The sequence below is a fragment of the Canis aureus genome, chromosome 35, assembly GCF_053574225.1.
Source record: "Canis aureus isolate CA01 chromosome 35, VMU_Caureus_v.1.0, whole genome shotgun sequence".
Lineage (NCBI taxonomy): Eukaryota > Metazoa > Chordata > Mammalia > Carnivora > Canidae > Canis > Canis aureus.
This window is the reverse complement of record NC_135645.1, coordinates 19,656,535-19,676,451: the sequence shown is the minus strand read 5'-3', so window position 1 is coordinate 19,676,451 and position 19,917 is coordinate 19,656,535. Positions and strand designations below refer to the sequence as shown.

General features: G+C 36.1%; 1 long non-coding RNA gene across 6 annotated transcripts in view; it reads right to left on the bottom strand.

The window, feature by feature from the left end:
* LOC144305304 (uncharacterized) overlaps nucleotides 1-19,917 on the bottom strand; it is a 76,373-nt gene that overhangs the window by 6,051 nt on the left and 50,405 nt on the right. For 3 of the 6 annotated variants that reach the window (XR_013372353.1, XR_013372354.1, XR_013372357.1), the window contains one exon: nucleotides 5,869-5,976. This is a non-coding gene — a long non-coding RNA (uncharacterized LOC144305304). Of the gene's footprint in view, nucleotides 1-3,352; nucleotides 4,206-5,868; nucleotides 5,977-19,917 lie in introns of those variants that run through there. The other 3 variants (XR_013372356.1, XR_013372355.1, XR_013372358.1) reach the window with 2 other exon arrangements.

Genomic DNA, 19,917 nt, shown 5'->3' with positions numbered 1-19,917 from the left:
ACTCATCTGGTAAATAGTTTGAACCGTGACATAATGTCTTAACATTTATATTTCAATTCTGAAAATACCCGGCATCTGTCATTTGCCTTAAGAAGAGATTGAAAATTATTTCCTTACTCTCATAATCTGAAATTAAAAAGCTAAAAACCCAAAATACAGGTAAGATATCTGCAGTTTGTGCTGGCTACGATCTTAGGAAATCCAGTTGCCAGCTGTGGTGAAAACAAGCTTTATTTTGATACATATTTTGGATGGTGTCTTCACCTTTTTTTTCACTTCACATAAAAAATAAAAATCATCCATTGTAAAATAGGCTCAGAAATACCGCTGTGACCATTTCTCAGAGAAGGGAACAATCCTGCCAAATGACTTACATGGCAGTTGTCTCTTGGGAAGCCCAGATAAACTAAGATTAGGGAGGGACAGTGGCAGGGGAGTGATTAGGGTTGACAAGTAAAAGGGAGCTTAGAGGAACTGAAATAGAAAACAGATGGAGTAGATAAATATGGAAGGGCTGCTGGGGTATCTTGAAAGACAAACATTGGTTGCTCAGAAGCAGTTGAGCCAGAAAATGCTTGAAAATGAGTTACTGACAGGAATTTGTTCAGGCAAAGAGAAGGAGCCCAGGAAAGAGAGAGCTGGGTTAAGAAGGATTTCTGTAGATGAGAGCTCAGGCTTGCTAGTTACAATCCCTCCACAAAAAAAAAAAAAAAAAAAAAAAAAAAAGACACTCACAGAAAAAATAGCTGAGTGTCTGCTGAGCCCAGGAAGTAAAATAGACCATTCTATTTGGATCAAAGGTGTATCTTCAATGTTAAATTGGAATTAAAGTTAAGTAACTGATTAATAGGTCAAACAATTGAACACCTGAATGCAGCCTGAACCTGAGATTTTCATATCCTCAGTTCAGTGAATGGTATTCACCCTGTGAATGGTGTTTTTAGGAAAGTAATGTGTAGCCTGAAATGCCAGGAAATGCCAGGAAGACAATTATGAATACTGAGCCCTTGAGTAGGGGACCAGGGTATGTTAGACTTCACAGTTTCGTTTTACCTATCTAGATATGGGTAAATGCCTTACATATAATATATATTGCATGTATAAATATGCTTAAGTGGCTGAGAATACAAAGCCTTATTTTGTATCAGGGTACATTAGGCTGTCCCTGAAGAAATCTTATAAATAACTCTTGGCATTGCCGGATATCCCAAGCTTTCTACCTTCACCCCCAGTAAAAACTCAACTGGTGTAACATTTCTTTGAGCTTGCAATGGGAGAAACAAGATATTTAAAAATACTATTTGTAGTGGGTTAGTGTTCTGAAGGCCATGGATGAACGTGTATATTTTAATAAAGTCCTTTGGAAATATGAAAATTCTCTAGAAATACATCTTCTGTTTTTTGTTTTGTTTTGTTTTGTTTTTGATAATGATGATTTGGACATCAAAAATATCAGTTCAAATAATCACTCAAAGAACTATCCATATTTACCAATCTCTGTTGTCTCTGCTCTTTTATGTACTCTATCCTTGTCAAATCAGCTAGCCCACTCCATCAGAATGGCCCTTTGGAAGTCACCTGGTCTTTCAATTCTCATTCTTTGTCTCACTTGTCAACTTACCAACATTTGCCACAATTTTGACAGTTAAAAAAAAATTTCTTTGATTCCGAAAATCACTCTCCACGATTTTCTTCTACCTCTTTGGTCCCTTTTTCCTCAATATTTTTTGTGGAAGGAATCTTCCTTTTAAACCTACATATTTAAGGATACCTGGGTGGCTCACTCGGTTAAGCATCCAACTCTTGATTTCAGCTCAGGCCATTGATCTCAGGGTCCTGAGATGGAGCCTGCTTAAGACTCTCTCTTTCCTTCTCCCTGTAGAATTAATCTATTCTACAGTTATTTAAGAACTTTTTAAAAAAGACTAATCTTATCACTCTGCCTCTTAAAACTCTTCTTTAGCTCCCTCTGGCCCTTAGATTACAGTTCTATTGGACTCAGTATAAAACTAACAATCCTTATTATGGTCCTAAAGCCCGGCATGATCTCTTCGTAGTGACCTTGAAGGCCTCATATCCTGAAAATATCTGACTTTCTCACTAGTGCTTCACCCTTGGGGACCAATTTTTTGTTGCTTGACTCTCCAAGTTCTTGCATGAGGACAGAAACTCACATTTAACCCTCTCACTTCCATCCATTTTCCTATGACATGATGAATTCCTCCTCACTCCTTAGGGTTAATTTTTTTAATTTAAAATTCAATTAGCCAACATATATTACACCATTAGTTTCAGATGTAGAGTTCAATAAATCATCAGTTGCGTATAACATCCAGTGCTCATTACATCACGTGCCCTCTTTAAAGCCCATCAGCCTATTACCCCATCCCTCCATCTCCCACCCCTCCAGCAATCCTCAGTTTGTTTAGAGTTAAGTTTTAAATATAACATATTCTCAGAGAAACTGCACTGTCTACTCACACCAGTTTCAGGCTAATTTGTTTTATTTTTTCAGCATATCTAAGTAGCGTGCTTCATTGCTGTAAAACTATTATATTGAAATAATTGTGTAATAATTTGTTTAATTTCTGTGTCCCTTCCTGGAATTTGCACTAATAATTTGATCTGGGTCTTTTTTATTCACCACTATACCCCCAGTTCTATATCTTTCTATATCTCTACTATATAGTCAATATTATATTTTCTCTACTATATATTTCTCTATTATATTTTCTCTACTATATCTCTACTATACTATATCTCTACTATATTTCTCTACTATATTATACTTTCTCTACTATATCTACTATATTTTCTCTATTATATAGATACTACTATATCTACTGTATTGTGGCTTTCTGCAGAAGGTCTCAATAGATGGCTTTTGAATTAATAAATACAGGTATAAAAGAATGCATTAATGAGTAAAATTATCCTCACAGTGACTGAAAAATGATAGTCTGGGAGTTACAAAGCACAAATTCTTACTCATGAATGTGAAAAAGAATGCGATAGAATCATATTCATCCTATTATTTGTTTGATTACATGTAAGGTAGAAAAAAGAAAGATTTTGAGTATCAAAACCAGTACAATCTTTGGAAAGCAGTTTGGCAAACAAGTATTAAGAAATATATATGTAATCACACTCACTGACTCAGTAATCCTACTTACTAAGCAACCTTATGATAATGAAATTTACAGAATTTTATTTCATAAAATTAACATGTGGAAACAACTCGAATGTCCAAAAATAGGAAACTTGTTAAATAGACTGTGACATATTCATTCAATGGCATAAAGTGAAAAGTGAATACTTAAAATACATACTTACACGTATATACACCCAAGTACTATGATTACAGATTTTGAAAATATGCAAGTGAAGAAATGGCAAAGATATTCACACAAAGGATTATGGTTGATTGATTAAAATGGTGAAGAAGTTATAGGATATTATTTCATTCTATTTGCCAAACTCTGATAATATTTTATTTCTCTGACAGGGTTTCTTTTATAATCTGTTTACTTTTTAACCCAGTAGTTCACTATATCCGTCTCAGCTTTTATTTCTTCCAACTTCATAAGTCATGTGGCAGAAAAGAAAATTATATTAATCTGTGTCTATTCTAACAAGCATCATCTACTGTAATTCAGTGATTTCACCGAGTGCGTCGTGCTAGATTCTAATAAGTGTTGTAATGGGAGCATGTAGAGAAAGCCCAGAAAACAATGTGTCTGCCCCTTGAATAATGAGAACAATAAATACCGAAGTTGGACAGGAAACTGTTTTTTAGAAGGAGTAAGAATCTTTACTAAGATGGTACAAGATTTCCTAAGGAATTTTAGGAAGATTCCTAAAGAATCTTCATTTCATGTTTTCTTTTTTTCTTAATGTCAGCAGTTTTCAGTATATTTTCTCAAAATGTTGAAAATTTAATGAATCCATACAATGAGATGGATTAAGGCTGATGTAGTAAGAGAATGTGGGGTAGAATTGCCCAGAATTTTTTTGTTTTACTTTAATTTGGTAATTTTTTTCTTCTAAAATCAGAGAGACTCGTGCTCTCTTTTAACAGAGGATTGAAGCCATTTCTGAGATTTTAATTCAAACATTAATAGTTACAGAAGAACCAGAAGAAATGCGGGGAAGAGGAATGTATATCATTGGCCTCCTGTACTTTGATGACTCAGACAGAATTTTACCTGAAAAAAAATTTAAAGGTCATGTTTAACATTCAGATATAATAGGGCAATTCCCCTCCTTAAGGATACTTTTTAACAAATTTTGAACCAAAACTTTTTCTTAAAATTTTCTTTTACATTATGATGGCAATTTTCATGTAGGTGAGAGATTGATAACTATTTTAGTTCTGTTTTTTAGGTTTTTTTTTTTTTCTTTCTTTCTTAATTGACAAGATTTCCAGGAAATGTCAAACCTTTGTCCTTCTCATTTTTCAGTCTGCCCCAGGGTAGACTTTTTCTTTTTAAAATACTCATTGGCTTAAAATGTTAAGAAAATTACTCATAGCTTCTTGGAAAATTTTTTTTTCTTTTCTTTTCTTTTCTTTTTTCCCTCCCCTTCGTTCTCATCTGATACAGCCAAGATTTCTTTGGAAGTGCCTGCTGCAGCCAGATTGACCCTAATTGAGGCCCATTTTCTCCTGGGTGAGCATCCAGTCTTGTAAAGACATAGTTTGTTTAAGGCAAGTTTATCCACTTTCAGCCCAGCACCCAATACCAGGCCAAGGAGTATAACATTTTACATATGTAGTGTAGTTTAAGAGGAGCGGCTGCCCAGTATGTGTGAGACTTCTAAGGAATATATCCATTGGATTTATAGAAATACATTTTTCTTAAACTGCTGGTTCAGCGAACTCAAGAAGAGTACCCAGCCTGCAATGCATAAAGCCAGTTCCATACTAGGTCACAGTCCCCAGAGCATAGAGGGCCCCGATTGAGACTCCTTAGGCAACAGGAAGATTTTATAAGACTCAGAGCAAACTTTTTTCAAGCAGAGACAAGCTGATTCTTCACACCGAGATAGTCTATGATTATCCACAGCAGTGAAATTCCTGGATTTAGATTAGAAATTGGATTATAAACTGCCTCTGGGCAGGTAGAAGCAGCTTTAATCAGTTGGGCCAGATGCTTCCATCCCAGAGGAATATCAGCTGAACAAATGAGAAAGGGAAGTTCATTTTCTAGGCTCGCCTCTTTTGTGTCACATGAACCTCAATCTATATATTTTCATTAGCTAGTTGTCTAGGGAACGAGAGCACTACCAAGAGAATTTGCCAAAGCTAAACCCAAGAACAAAAGGTTGTTTGGCAGCACTGGGTATCATGAGCATAAATTCATTTTTTAAAAAAAAGGTTAAAAAATTTTTCTGTGAGAAAATTTCTAAATTCAACTGATTTTATGATTACTTCAACATACAGAAAATAAGTTTTTAGCATGGCAAAAAATCTGCCTTTAAGATACTGACATACTTTATATATTTTCTAGAGACATTTTATGAGTTTTCAGACTTTTTCTGATGTACTGTCAGAACACTAATAAAAACACAAGGGCTCCAGATGGTCCTACTACTTGCTTAAAATTTTTAAATTGGGGGACAAAAAGATTATAAAGAAGAAAAGAACAATGAAGGCCATTGGTATTTGTATAAAATATTAGTTTCATCTGTCCGAGGCATCAAACAATTTCAAAGCCTGTTTTGTGTGCACGTTTGTGAACATTTTAAAGCAAAATTTAAGAATATTCCTGAATTCAGTAGAAATAATGGTTCAGTCTCTTAAAAAGTTAAATTACAGTTTCTGTCAGGAAAACCAGTTATGTTTTTTCCACTTGCAAACAAAATACCAACCTTGAGTTTTGCTTTCTCTCTTGACCTTCTATATAAAGTGATAAAACGTTTTGGGCACAGTATTTGTCATTTTCAAAGTCAGGTACAGTCTTCACAAAGTCTCCTAAACTAGGAAGGAAAGGAATACCAATTTAGTGTATATTATAGGGATTTAGTGTAGTTTTTCTTCCTTGTTTGTGACATTTTACTTAGTTTTCCTGATTTTTCCTGAAGAGTACACATTTGCAGTAGGAAATAAAGGAACTCTGAACCACTCCGGTAGTAAATACTAACAACCTGTTAATTACACTATGATTTAAAAGGAACAGTTGAAAAACCTTTTTAAAATTAATCCCTAGAATTTGGAATAATTAATTTTTCACTTCGTCTCTCTGAAAAGCTAGTACACGCTCTTAGAGGTACAGATCTCTTTCCCATCCTTTTCTTAAGATTATCCAGCACCAGACAAGGACACCCTGGAAAGGAACAGTAGCTTGTGAGTTTAGCGAGCTGACCCAGTGAGGTTAAAAATCACTTTTAACACAATTCTAAGGAAAACAGAGTTGTCAGTTTTGATCTAAGTCCGGAGTCTGCCATCTATGGCCCAATGCCATTTCTATGTCATTTTGGGCAAGGTACTAAGATTTTCTAGGATCTATTTACTTTCTCATCTGTAAGTAGGGTGTTGGATTAGATAACTTGTTTAAAGCCTTTGTATTCTAAGGCAAGGAAGCACAGTATCTACAACTGATAAAATCAGGAGTTTTATCTGGGAGGATTCCATGGGTCAGGACATGTGGGATGCAAGTCACTAAATCTTTCATTCTCCCCACACTTCCTTGACCCCTGGAGGGATTTCTTTGGATCACAGTTTAAAAACTTCTGGGCTGGTTAATCTCCAAGGCTTTTTCTACCCCTCATTTTCTGTCATTATAGATGCTCTTCTAGAGGGATTGAAGTATTTAGAATTTAGAGCTCATACGGGTTTTAGAATTGCTTTAGTGCAATTAGTTCATTTTGAAGATATTAAAACTAAGCCAGATTTACCAGTTCCCCAGCTGTATTGCTAAACAGGGCATCATTTTCAAAACATACTGTGATCAAATTAACCAGAACCAGTTCCTAAAACATCTGGACTGTGGGGTGAAAGGAAGAAAGGATAGATGCAACCCGCACCCCTTACCTGCAGAAACTGTCCAACTTTGTTTGATACCTAGGCTTCTGGTTTCGGGCTAAGGGCCTGAACACAGAGGGTAAATCTGAGTAATCGGATAAGGCCAGCAGGTTACCCCTCACCTGAAAGACTTGAAGAAAGTCGATTTAGCCTGTGGCCTCTCTGAGGTTTGGGGTCTGTTTTGAGGTAAAGTGTTAGGCATCCAGACTGAACCTGGGCCCAGAATAATCTCAAGGCTTGATTATCCAAATCACACTCTATATGCATTTGGATCCTCTGGAACAAAGGTCATTATTGAAATCATTGTGAGTTAATGGCAGCAATTTTTTTTTTTATTTCTGAGTATTCTCTGCGTATAAGAAGTATATGCTTCCCTTTTAGATTTCCTCAGCATGACACTACTCTCTTGAGAAGAACAAAGTCTGAGACTTTACAGATAGGGCAGTACTTATGAGAATTTCTACTCTGAGGATCTCAGGCAAAAACCAAAAAGCAGTTACATTGGTGAGACTTCCTAGACACTTGCCAGATGTCAGAAATAGTTCTGCAACCTACGTACTGCTTGTAAACTATGTGTGTGCAAGATCTTCATTCTTGAATACAAAGCTTTACACCAGGAAGCTAAAAATCTAGGTTTCTAAACTCAGTCCCAGCCATACTGTATGGCCCTGGGCAAATCAATTAACCTCTGTCAGCTTATTTATACAAAAAAAATCAATATGCTAAAATTTGCTGCTGGTTGGCCTTAAAGTAATTCTGTGATACTTAAAAAAAAGAAAAAAAAATTTTTTTCTTTAAAGATTTGAGCCCCCAGTCAGAAAAGATACTACTTTGAAGAAATCCCATGTGCAAAGAATTTCATGATTACTGGCAAGGAAGGGTGAATTCATCTGTTATGACTGCCAGTAAGCAGTTTCTATTTTTATTTTTTGGAGGACATGATAAGATGTAACAATAAACATGGAACAGAATGGCCCCGGGGAGAAAATTGCATTTTGAACAGCTCCTTCTGGACTCCCTAATGATAAGCAAATATTATTTCAGTGGAGAGTGACTAAAAACTTAGAGGTTGCTTGAAAAAATATTTAATCCTCAAGAAGGATACATTTATTACATGTCTAGGAGTGTTTTAGGAAATTTCCTAGTCAGAACAGTGACATGCTGGTATCGCTTTGTGGTGTCCTTTTTTTTTTTTTTTTTTTTTTTTTGGCCTACTGTGCTAATGTCTTCGTGAAGTCTCTTCAGGAATAGGGACTTAGTCATCTTCCACCCGCAGATTCTTTTTGCACATGTACCACGCCAAGCAATTAGATTTTCACTCGATGCTAACTCATTGGAATTTTGGCATATAATATTAAATTAATCGTGGCAAGGTAGTAGGGGGAACAGAGGCATTTGGTAAGTTTGGTTAGGGCATGGTTTAGAACAAGGGAGCATTGCTCTTTGGTCAATAATAGAATTACCTTGTCTTTGCTCAGAAAAGGAAAAGGGAAGGAAGAAAATAATATTATGTTATTTTCTCAGGTAATGTGTTATGAAAGTCTTTCTCAAGTGATAACGTATAAACATTATTCTGTTGCAGATTTACCGAGGGAATAGTACTTGTTATCTATGTCTAGTCCCTATTAGAATGAGCCATGATTCTCACAGTCAGGTCACCACCTGATATTCTTATAATAAATGCTTTTTTCTTAGATTAGTTTCTGTCATTTACAAAATAAATGATAACTGATGGAAGCATTGGGATTCCATGAGAGATTTCCTTGGACAATGGAATTAAAATCTTCTCACAAACAGGCTGATCTAGTTCATTGTTTACATTCTATAAAGAAAGAAACTGAGGCCCAAATGATTAAAATAACTTGTCCAAATTCTCACCCAGGTTCTTACCATGTTCTATTTACCGGTGGTGTCAGAACCAAATCTTGAACTTTCTAATAACTCTTTCTCAAGCTTAAACATATACTTTCCCCTCAACAAGTCAAAATTAATGAAGTAATGAAGTATTCTTCTCTTAACTTGGAAAAGTGTGAAATGGTATGTAGCGGGCGGGGGGGAGGGGGAATGGCCTCAACACCAGGAAGTTGAAAAGTGAAACCACATGGCAATGCCAAAGAAATCTACATGATCGCTTTGGAGAATCTAGTATTTCTTAGCCAGTGATAGTGAAGCAGTTCACTTCAGAGGAACATAAATTCTAATAATTTCAGAGTTAACTTTTTACGTCTAAAGATGTGGATACTATCTATGCCCTTACCACAGAGATGGAGGGGTGGGATGATGAGATTTGCCTACAAAACTTTTTTAAACTGTGGTCTTGACAGAAAGGTAGTTATATAAATAACATTATGACCTGAAATAACAAAAACACCAAAAATTACAGGTTTTTGTTTGCCCTTTTTGCTTGTCCCCTGATTCGTCCCATATCTGAGTCCTTTTTATCCAAATAATGCCTTCTTAGAGAGGGCTTTCCTGTCTATCTAAATACAGTCCCCCTCCTTACCCTTTGTCATTTTCTAACAAATTCCCATGTTTATTTATTAAAAGCAATCATCAAATCTAAAGATTGTAAATTCTCTGCTTACTTGTTTATAATTTGTCAATTCTTACAACAATTTGGTTCCAAAAAAGGGGAAACCTAGCCTGTCTTATACATGACTGTATCCCTAAGCACACAATATGTGTTTTTGGAATGAATGAGTAAATGAAGATAGGGCAGACAAGAGAGATTAGGTGATTTCCTCAAATAATCATGCCAGGCAGGTATAATAGCAAGGCCTAGAACCAGGGTTCCTATTTCATAATCCTCTGCTCCTTCTACTATATTATATAATACTTCTTCTCTGGATATCTATCTATCTATCTATCTATCTATCTATCTATCTATCATCTATCTATCTCTCTATCTCTCTATCTCTACATTTGTATCTATATCCATCAGTCAAGCAGCCAAAACTATACGTTTCCCTTTCAATGAAGCTCTGTAATCAAGGCTGCTCACCTCATTATTTAAAGCAAAACAAAATAAATGTTAAAGAAATAAACAAATCTGGAATGAGTTCAGATGAAAAACAAGAGTCTTTTAGAGGCTTGGGAGAATGATTTACTAGGAGAGAACAAAAGAACCCAAAAAAGCAGAGTAGAGTCTAGTTACTAAATGACTGCTGCAGAAAGTTGATGAAACAAAGAGAAGGACAAGGAAAAATGTAACATGAAAGAGAATAGTAGCACACTATTAGCTACTAATCCATATACATCAATATTCTCACCCAACACTGGCAATATTAGAGATTTCTTAGCATCACATTTATAGTAATATGAATATCCATGATGAAATTGACCATCATCATTGACACAAAGGAGAATAACAAAGGCTAAGTATAATTTACATTATATAAATTATAATTATTTTATAATTAATAATAAAATTATATTATTAATCTTTTTACATTATAAAATCAATTATTTTATAATTAATTATAATTATATAAAATTATATATAATAACAAAGGCTAAATATAATAAAGGCCTTCATTTCCATGTTGAATTTATTCAAATAGTGTTTAATTTGCAAAGCATTCCTATTCCCTGCAGGGTGCCTCATGAAATAAAGGAGAGCTACTGTAAGTCTGGTACAAAGAAGAAAAAAAGCTAAACTAGGTTTGACACCAAGACAATTTTCCTGGAAGTGAATCCACTGAATTGTGAAATAATCTTCCAAGTGAAGTAATTATGTTTAATTTTCAAAGGACCAAGTTGGCTCTTAGTGTCTTGAGAACTTTTTACCTCTCAGAAAATTTTCAAAAATTTCAAGCAAAGTCTTATTTGCACCAGTGACTTCTAAGGGGATCTTCACTTTTTTTACGAATTCTGAGGACAAATGGACTTGAAGAGGAAATGATGAAGCAGAGAGTTGGTTCCAAAAATCATTTTCCCTCTTCCAGTGGAGAAGCCCATTGATCTTTTGGGAAAGGAGTGGTTAAGTGAAGGGAAATATTTAAAGGATTTAGTCACATTTAAGATTTTTAAAAATATTATTCATTTTATTATTTATTTTTAAAAGATGAAATTAGATACTTTATAAATGCTACAGTGGGATAATCAAGATTATTAATTTTATGCACATTATTTTCACAGAACTCCTTATGGAAATGTCCTAAAACAATGTAGAACCTGATTTGTAGATAATTTTTAAAAAGAATTATGATAGCCATTTAAAAACTAGTTTAATTTCAGCTGTCCCCTGCTTTAATTTGGTCAAACACTTTCAGATGAGGAAACTATAAAGTTATAATTTGAATATCTTTTTTTCCAAGATTTTATTTATTTATTTATTTATGAGAGACACAGAGGGAGAGAGGCAGAGACATAGACAGAGGGAGAAGCAGGCTCCATGCAGGGAGCCCAGGGTGGGACTCAATCCCAGGACCGTGGGATCGTGCCCTGAGCTAAAGGCAGAAGCTCAACTGCTGAGCCACCCAGGTGTCCCAATATTTGAATATCTTAAAGGACTTTTTATAATTACTGCTTTTTCTCCAACTGTTCACTTTTAAAATATTTATTACAAAGCAAAAATAAAAATAATGTCCTATATGAATAACTTAGAGGAAAGCTTTCTTGTTTGTTGACAAAACATGGTAGACAATAGGGCACATGACACTTAATTCAAGCATTGCCAGTCCTTTTGGCATTCTACTTTCTGCTTCTCATTCTTCTGCTTTATTAAAAAGAAAAATCATTCAACTAATATATAATTTATTGGGTTTCTGCTCTGTGTTAGTTATTGTTCCAGTTTGTGGCTATCTGGCAGCCTGTCTCCAGGATGATTCCAATGATTTTTGCCTCCCTTCTATTCATACCCTAGTGTAGTCTTTCCCACTTGTGTCAGTTTATCTATATGACCAGTAGAATCCAGCAGAGCAAAAGTGTGTGATTTCCAAGCTTACATGATCAAGCACACTGTCATTTCTGCCTTACTCTGTTTTGGGCCATTTGTTCTGGGTAAATGCAACAGCTATATGACTCTCAAGGTGTCCAATGGAAAGATCTACATGGTGAAAAACTAAGTCTTCCTGCAGCCAGCACCAACTTGCCAGCTATGTGAGTCAGACACCTGGGATATCTTCCTTGTCTAGTAAGCCTTCAGATAACTGTAGTCCCACACAACACCCTGATTGCAGCCCTGCAAGAGAGACCCCTAAGACAGAATCACTCACCTAAGTGGCTCTCAGATTCCCAACCCAGAGAAACTATGAGAGAAGTATTTATTCTTGTTTTTTAAAACTTTTTAAGATTTTATTTACTTATTCATGAGAGACACAGAGAGGCAGAGACATAGGCAGAGGAAGAAGCAGGCTCCCTATGGGGAGAATGATGTGGGACTCTATCCCAAGACTCCAGGATCACACCTTGGGCCAAAGGCAGATGCTCAACCACTGAACCACTCAGGCATCCCTGTTTATTCTTGTTTTAATGCATTAAATCATGAGGTAGTTTTTTTTCATAGCAACAGATAGTTAATACAGTCTCTTCTGTCACATGAGAAAAAAAAATGTGGTAAGTAATTATGCAATTTGAAAGATGACAAAGAAGCATATGTACTAGAAGGGCTTTACAACGTCAACTATGTAAATGTTTAAAAAAAGAATATTGGATTCTCAAACTGCAACACTTGCATCTGAAAATGATAGATTTTTCATTGTTTAATTATTGCAAAAAATTGCTGAAATTAAAAGTTCAGCCATTATTTTACTATTATTAGTAATTTGCTTTGAACAGTATTAAGACCTTAAACAATCTGTATTTTTTAGACCTATTTTGAAATAGGTCTCTTCGGTAGTCTGAGAAATGAAAGAAACAAAACCAACAGCAGCATTACTTCCCATAAAAGTTGCAATTGATTGCAGCCAGATTCTACGAGTAGAATATCAACATCTGATTTCTACTCACTTATTTTCTGTGGGAGGAGATGTGCTGGCAGTAAAATTGATATAAAAAAAGAGGGAGACATTCCTAATCAAAAGTATACTTGTTATCTGTTCTGCAAGAGTCTATGTAGAAGCTCCCAAAGAAGCCTGAGTCTCCATGTTAGTAACAGATTTTGACTATTGCGTATTAGGTGAAATTCTCTCCAAAATTTCTGTCTTCTTTCTGAGATAGGCTAGCTATCTGCCATAAGAGAGAATGTAATATCTGTATATTCTCTGCTGCAAACATTTCTTTATTTAGAAATCACATTGGCCGAGTATTTAATATTTCCATAAATGAGTAAGAAGGCACTACTCCTCAGTGTCCCAATGAACAATAAAGCTGTCACAGAATGTCCTGTGGAAAGTATGAAAGGGTCAGAATACCCACTTAGAATGGCCACCTGGTTTAGCTGTCAGATTTCAGCTACATGAGAGCTCATCTCTTTGGCATGCATATTCATCTCTCTATCTCTATGTCAGGCCTATTTATAAAGAATCCCACCTTAGGGGGAGAGGGGAGGTAGATAAAAGGACATCTGGTAATAATGGCTATTGCTTAGCTTTTCATTTAATCATGAATTAAGAGACAATTAAGACCTTCCTAACTGGACTATCATTGTGTTCTTTAATTTCTCCTCAGTAAAACAAAACAGTACTATTTTCCTCAGAGCTAACACGTTAAATAGCATTTAATCCATTTGCAATAGGCTTCTCTTTGAAATACAAACATATATTTTATGAGACATGTCAGAAACTTATCATCTCTGTCAATTACTATGACCAGGATGAGTACATGCTCCTCTCTGTACCTAGTTAGGAGAGAAGGGGTAGAAATGTTGACTCTAGGGGAGAGAGGGGAATTTGGAAGCACTGGGTGGCATCCGGAAGAGCAGGGAGGGTGAGCTGTTGCTGTGGAAGTTTTAGGACAGCTATGGGCCTGATGAAGACAGTGCACTTGGGTGTTGGAGGTAAGAGAAGGCCTCAAGCTGTGAGAGGAGCAAGCAGGACAAGGTTGGTTACAGAAAACTTGCTCTGAATCTGGATACTTAGAACCACAGGCATTCAAGCAAGAGTCTTCCAATTGTTCTGGCATAAATGGTTGGGGTTTTAATGAAATTTAAAATAATAATTTACAAGCTTTTGGGAGTGTCCCAGAAATCAGAAGAATAAAGAGAAGAGAGGCCAGAGGACAGGGCCTTGAAGTTGAAAATTGTCCAAGTCCAGGCCACCCTCTGGGCTAATATGCCTATCAAAGCAAATTTTCTCACTAGTATGGTTTCAAAACTGGTCTTAAAAGCCCTTGTTAATGACCTGGTAATTGTTTTAATAGCTTCTCAGTCAAGTGTGAAGTGCTGTAGTTGACATGTCAGCAATGTATGAAGGATGGCGAAAGTTCACTCCCGGGGTATCTAGAGTATCATTAAGCATTCCTGCTTACATTTTGGCTTACTTAGCAATAAAAATTTATTTACTGTATCCATAAAACTTGTCTCTAGCTGCCTAACGAACTCTTCATTCAGGTTGACTCTGAGAAGAATCGAAGGAATTCTTGATAAGCAGTGACTTTCTCTTTTCTGAGCAGCTTCTTCAGCGGGCAATGAAGTAAGTTTGTTCAAATTCTCTCTTGCTTCCTTCATGTGAAGAGATCTCCCCAAATCCCAGGGGGAAAATAACCATTAAAGAGCATTTGTCCAGACTTACATTAAATTGATATTCATACGTTCATTATTTTAAAAATATTTAAGGATGCCTGGGTGGCTCAGTTGGTTAAGTGTCTGACTCTTGATTTTGGCTCAGGTCATGATTTCAGGGTTGTGAGATTGAGCCCCACAGAGGGCTCTGCACTGGAGGTGGAGCCTGCTTAAGACTCTCTCTCTCTCTCTCTCTCTCTCTCTTCTTCCTTCTTCCTTACCCCCCCCACTAGCATGCACCCCAATAACCCCTTCTCAGTATGTCTAATCAGATATATGTCAATATGACTTACTACCTAATTACTAATTGATCTTACTGTATATGACAGCAACTTCGATCTCTTAGTTGATGCAGGCTCAGCCAAGTACAAACTTCTTTGATGTGAAATTATTAAATCTCTTTATTTCTATTATTTAAGCCACTGTTAATTGGTATTTTCTTGCTTGCAGATGGACATATCCTAACGAATACACCAGTCCTCCTCCTTCATATCTTTCTATTCCCCAGGATACCTTATTACTGTATGGCAAAATGAATAAGTTAATCCAAAATCCCTGAATTGTATAGTTAGGACCTGGGCATATCATCAGTTTATAGATAACCAAAGTGACAAAATTGCTTTCCAACTTATTGATCTTTAAATTTCTTGAGACAAAATAATAAGTGCATGATTAAAACAAGAAAACATTTAATGATGAAATTAAAGAACTACAAGTTAGAAGGAATTAGAGGAATTATTAATCCAACCTCCTGTATAATTATAGAATTCTTTTTTAGACTTAATGATGGTTTTTTTTATCTGTTGCTTCACCACTTCATAGAGAGCACAGTACATTGCAAGGTAACTGTGCTTGGGCAGTTCTCTATTTTATTTTTAATTAGTCTTTATGTTAAACTGAAATGTGCCTCACTAATGATTGTCCTAGTGACTCTCTTCACTTGGGCTTTTCAGAAAAAAGTAGATCCAAAGGAACTCTTCTAGAGGCAGGCTTAACACATTAAAAATTACTAGTTGGGTCTCATAGAACTGGTTATTAACGTGGGAGCAAGGATGAAGAATTCTGGTGTTACACCTCTTCCATCCATGTTGGCATCAATTGATTAAGTGACCCAGGTTGAGTGCCGATGTTCATCAATAAATGCATTTAAGTATTTTCATTCAGACACGTTGCCTTATCTTTTTCAGGACATTTTAAGAGTGAATTAGTTAGAGAGATAGTAATATTTTATTTCTTATTCAAATCAAAGTCCAAGAACAGGTGTTTCTGGTGGGCAAGTTGCTACCACTGACATGCAATGCAGGCCATAGCTCTTAGGTTTTGTGGCTCTGTATTCCACTAGAGCCTGCTTCTTGAAAAATCTCTCCTGGAAATGATACATACTCTTTTTGGTCACATTTCATTGGCTAAGCTTTTCACGTGGCCACACTTTGGATATATAATCATAGAGGGCAGGCACCTCCCAGGAAGACTATAGAAGGACAGCACGGCACTTGTGTTTGCTCCTCAGTAGCTGCCTCTGTCACAGGTGGCTGATGTAAACACTTTGTGAAATACAGATACAATGTGTCTGGGGTGTTTCTCTGACCTAATGTTCTACTCTGGGTCCTGTAAACTTTTCCTGTAAAAAGTTTGGTAGTGAATATTTTAAGCTTTTTGGTCACATGATCTCTGCTGCAGCTAATCAGCTCTGTCATTCTATAGGGAAAGCTACCTTAGACCTAATGCAAATGAATTATGAACAGCAAATGCAGCTGTTGTTCCAATAAACTTTATGCACACTGCAATTTAGATTTCATTTCATTTCCACAGGTTATGGAATATCTTTAAAAATTCTTTTTTCTGACCATTTAAAAAATTTTTTTTGAGATTTTATTCATTTATTCACGAAAGACAGATAGAGAGAGAGAGACAGAGACAGAGAGAGAGGCAGAGACACAGGCAGAGGGAGAAACAGGCTCCATGCAGGGAGCCCAATGTGGGACTCAATCCCAGGACTCCAGGATCACATCCTAGACCAAAGGCAGGCGCTAAACCACTGAGCCACCCAGGGATCCCCCCCTGACCATTTAAAAATATAAACACCTTCTTGGGTCTCAGGCCAAACAATAGACTGCAGGCCAGATGTGACCACTATGTAGACCCCAAAGCACCATTCTTTGGAAGGATCATGATTTGGTATCAGTGAATACTTGCTAAGTCTTCATACTTAGTTATCTCTCCCAAAGTTCTGATAAATCATTTATTAATTAGAATATATTCTTGAAATCACGTGGACTCTGAGTCAATTCAGTCAGTTGATTTCATACCTCATTAATTATAGCTACAATTTATTAAGTACCGATGAAGTACAATCATTATTTTAGCACTTTAGAAATACCCTATGACATAGCTATTACCATGCCTACTTTATCATTGAAGAATCCAAGGCTCAAAGTAGCTAAAGACTCTTGATTATATTTCATACAGCAAAAAATGTAAGGGCCAAAATTCAAATCCAACTTGTGTAAGACAACCTGTGTGCTCTTTCCATCACGCCAAAGTTTCTAGGCCTTAGTGATGTGAGCTTATTAAAAGCTTATAGCTATTCTTTTATTCTCTCTCTTTACCTGCATTTGGACTTGATTGCATCTTTTCACGTGCATTTTATCCTTTTCAATTTGAAAATAATATTCCTTCAATGGAGCCCAAACTGCACAACTAATGCCACACGATAATAAGTATAGTAAGTAGTGCAGTGTGAGGAAAAGTTTCTTGTTGTGGAGAATGGCTCTGAGATCATAATGCCCATTATTGAGAGAGTGAGCAGGAGAAGAGCTTGCAGGAAAGAGCACACGTTCTCTCTGAAGAGAGAAGATGAAAGCAAGTAGGACTTCAGTGGTTGTACCTTTGAGCTCTGCAGAAGTGCAGGCCTTACTCTGTTACTAACTAGGATGACCTTGGGTAATATACTTAACCTCTCAGTTTTCTAATCTTGAAATTGCTTATTGAATTTTATACCATGACCTGTTTTACAAAGACACTTGAGGTAACATGGGTGAATCAAATTTAACACCTATTTACAAAACTCACAAGATTGCTAATTGGCATAAATTGCAAGTTAGAGTATGTGAAAGTGTTTTGATACAAAAAGGAAACTTCACAAATAAAAGCTCTGTTATGAATATTCCAGATTCCATCACAGAGTATATTTGGTGAAGATCACATCATACGGGGGCTCATTTTATCAAACAGAATCTTTAACAGGAATAATGTTATTTGCCCCTTCCCTCATTATAGAGATCTTAAACTGATGAATCCATTCATCTCTGTTTATATTTGCCATTTGGATGAAATTCTTCTTTAACAAAAGTATATGCTTTCCCTAAGAGCAAAGATTACATTTCATAATAAATCTATGTCCTTGAAATAGTGTATGAATCTCCAAGCATAGATATTAGTGAAATATTATTTTGGAGGATAAAAGTAACCATTTTACAGCTCATTGACCCTTCAATGGTGTTTTCATGGGGATGTTACAGGCAAGACGAGACGGTGCAGCATCAGCAGAAGGGGTGAAATCAATATGTGTCTTCCATGCCCCTTTCCTATTTCATGCAGTAAAATTCAGTAAAAAAGAATATTGATATGCACAGTATCAGATAACTTAACAACAAAGAGCCAGAGAAATTCTTTGTAGCAACACATCCTGCGACACACAAGTCCCTCCTCTGGCAGACTATTTCCTTTTAACCATTTGAGGCTTCTCACATTTCCGCTGCAGCTGGAGCCCATCCCAAGGCACTTCCTGCATCTTCAGATTTTTGGCACAGGGCCTTGTGCTGTTCCACTTGGCTCTTCTCGAGGCATCGGATTTGTTGCTATGAGGATGGGTTCTGTCTCTATTGTTGGCTTCATTGTAAGTGAAAGATGTCTACTTTTCAGAGACAGCTATACCAGCTTTGATGTGGGTGGGGACGAGAAGGGAGTAGTGAATGCCATTTTTCTTTATTTTTTGACACTGAACATTTCAAATTTGCACTCTGGGAGAACACAAGCAAAGCAAATTTTCTTATTAAAAATTATTTTCTTATTAAAAAAGTCCACATTATATTTAGGGAGTGCTCACCAAGATCTAAATAGTTCTGTACTTCACGTAAATATCAGAGGAAGGCATTTAATAAAGCTAAACCAGTAAGAGTGGCTGACTTCTTCTGTTTAGTTGTATCAATCAATCAGAATGTAAAATGTACATTTATTTTGATTCAGTAGGACAACTTCTATGAATTTATCCTCCAGACAGGTGGAAAAATGTGCATCCAGAAATATATATAAAGATCACAAGACTGGGTCATAATGGCCCCATGGTAGCAATAGCCCGAGGCTAAGGAACAGTTCTGTCCACTCAGTCTCAGCTCAGCAGCATTCTTTATTCACTGCTGATAACTGACTCCCTACGGGTACTTATGTACACACATATATGCTTTTTCAAAGGGCAACCATCTCGACAACTATGGGAACACATGGAGATGAAGGAAAATACAGCCTATCAGAGGAGGCAAATAACTCTGCCACAGTTATTTCCTTTTGTGTTGTTGACTTGTTTGATTTTAATGAAGCAAGTAGTAAAGGAATATATGGGGAAATACGCAGAAAGGATAAATCTATGAAGGATAAAAATAGAAACCTTTTCTCTTTGCCCCAAATTCTCCATCCCCACATTTTCTAACAATAACTATTATTAGTAGGTTTGTATATACCCTTCCAGTATATATTTCTAAGTGTGTGGTGTATATATAGGTGCATATGCACCCAAGCATGGTTTTCATAAATGGTATCAAAACATACACCTTGTTCCATGATTTATTTTTTGACATAATATTGGAGCCTTTTCCATATGAGTACACATAACTGCCCCACAATTTTAATACCAGCACAATATTTAAAATGCAAATTACGTTAATTTATTTAACCATTCCATCATTGGTACATATTTAGACTGAAGAATAAAACACTGGAAACAGATCCAATGATTAAAATTGTGTCAATAGGTATATTGACACATATATTTTTTAATTTACACAAATTTCCCTCTCTCTCACTTGCCCTCTCACTAGAATGCAAAATCGCCCTGTGTTTGGTTTTATTGAAAATCCTTTCTATTAAAACAAACAAACAATAATTTCCAGTTGCAGCAAACAATCTCATAGATAAACAAATAAAGGGATTTATTTGTTTCTGCTCTGAGTTTCAGGAA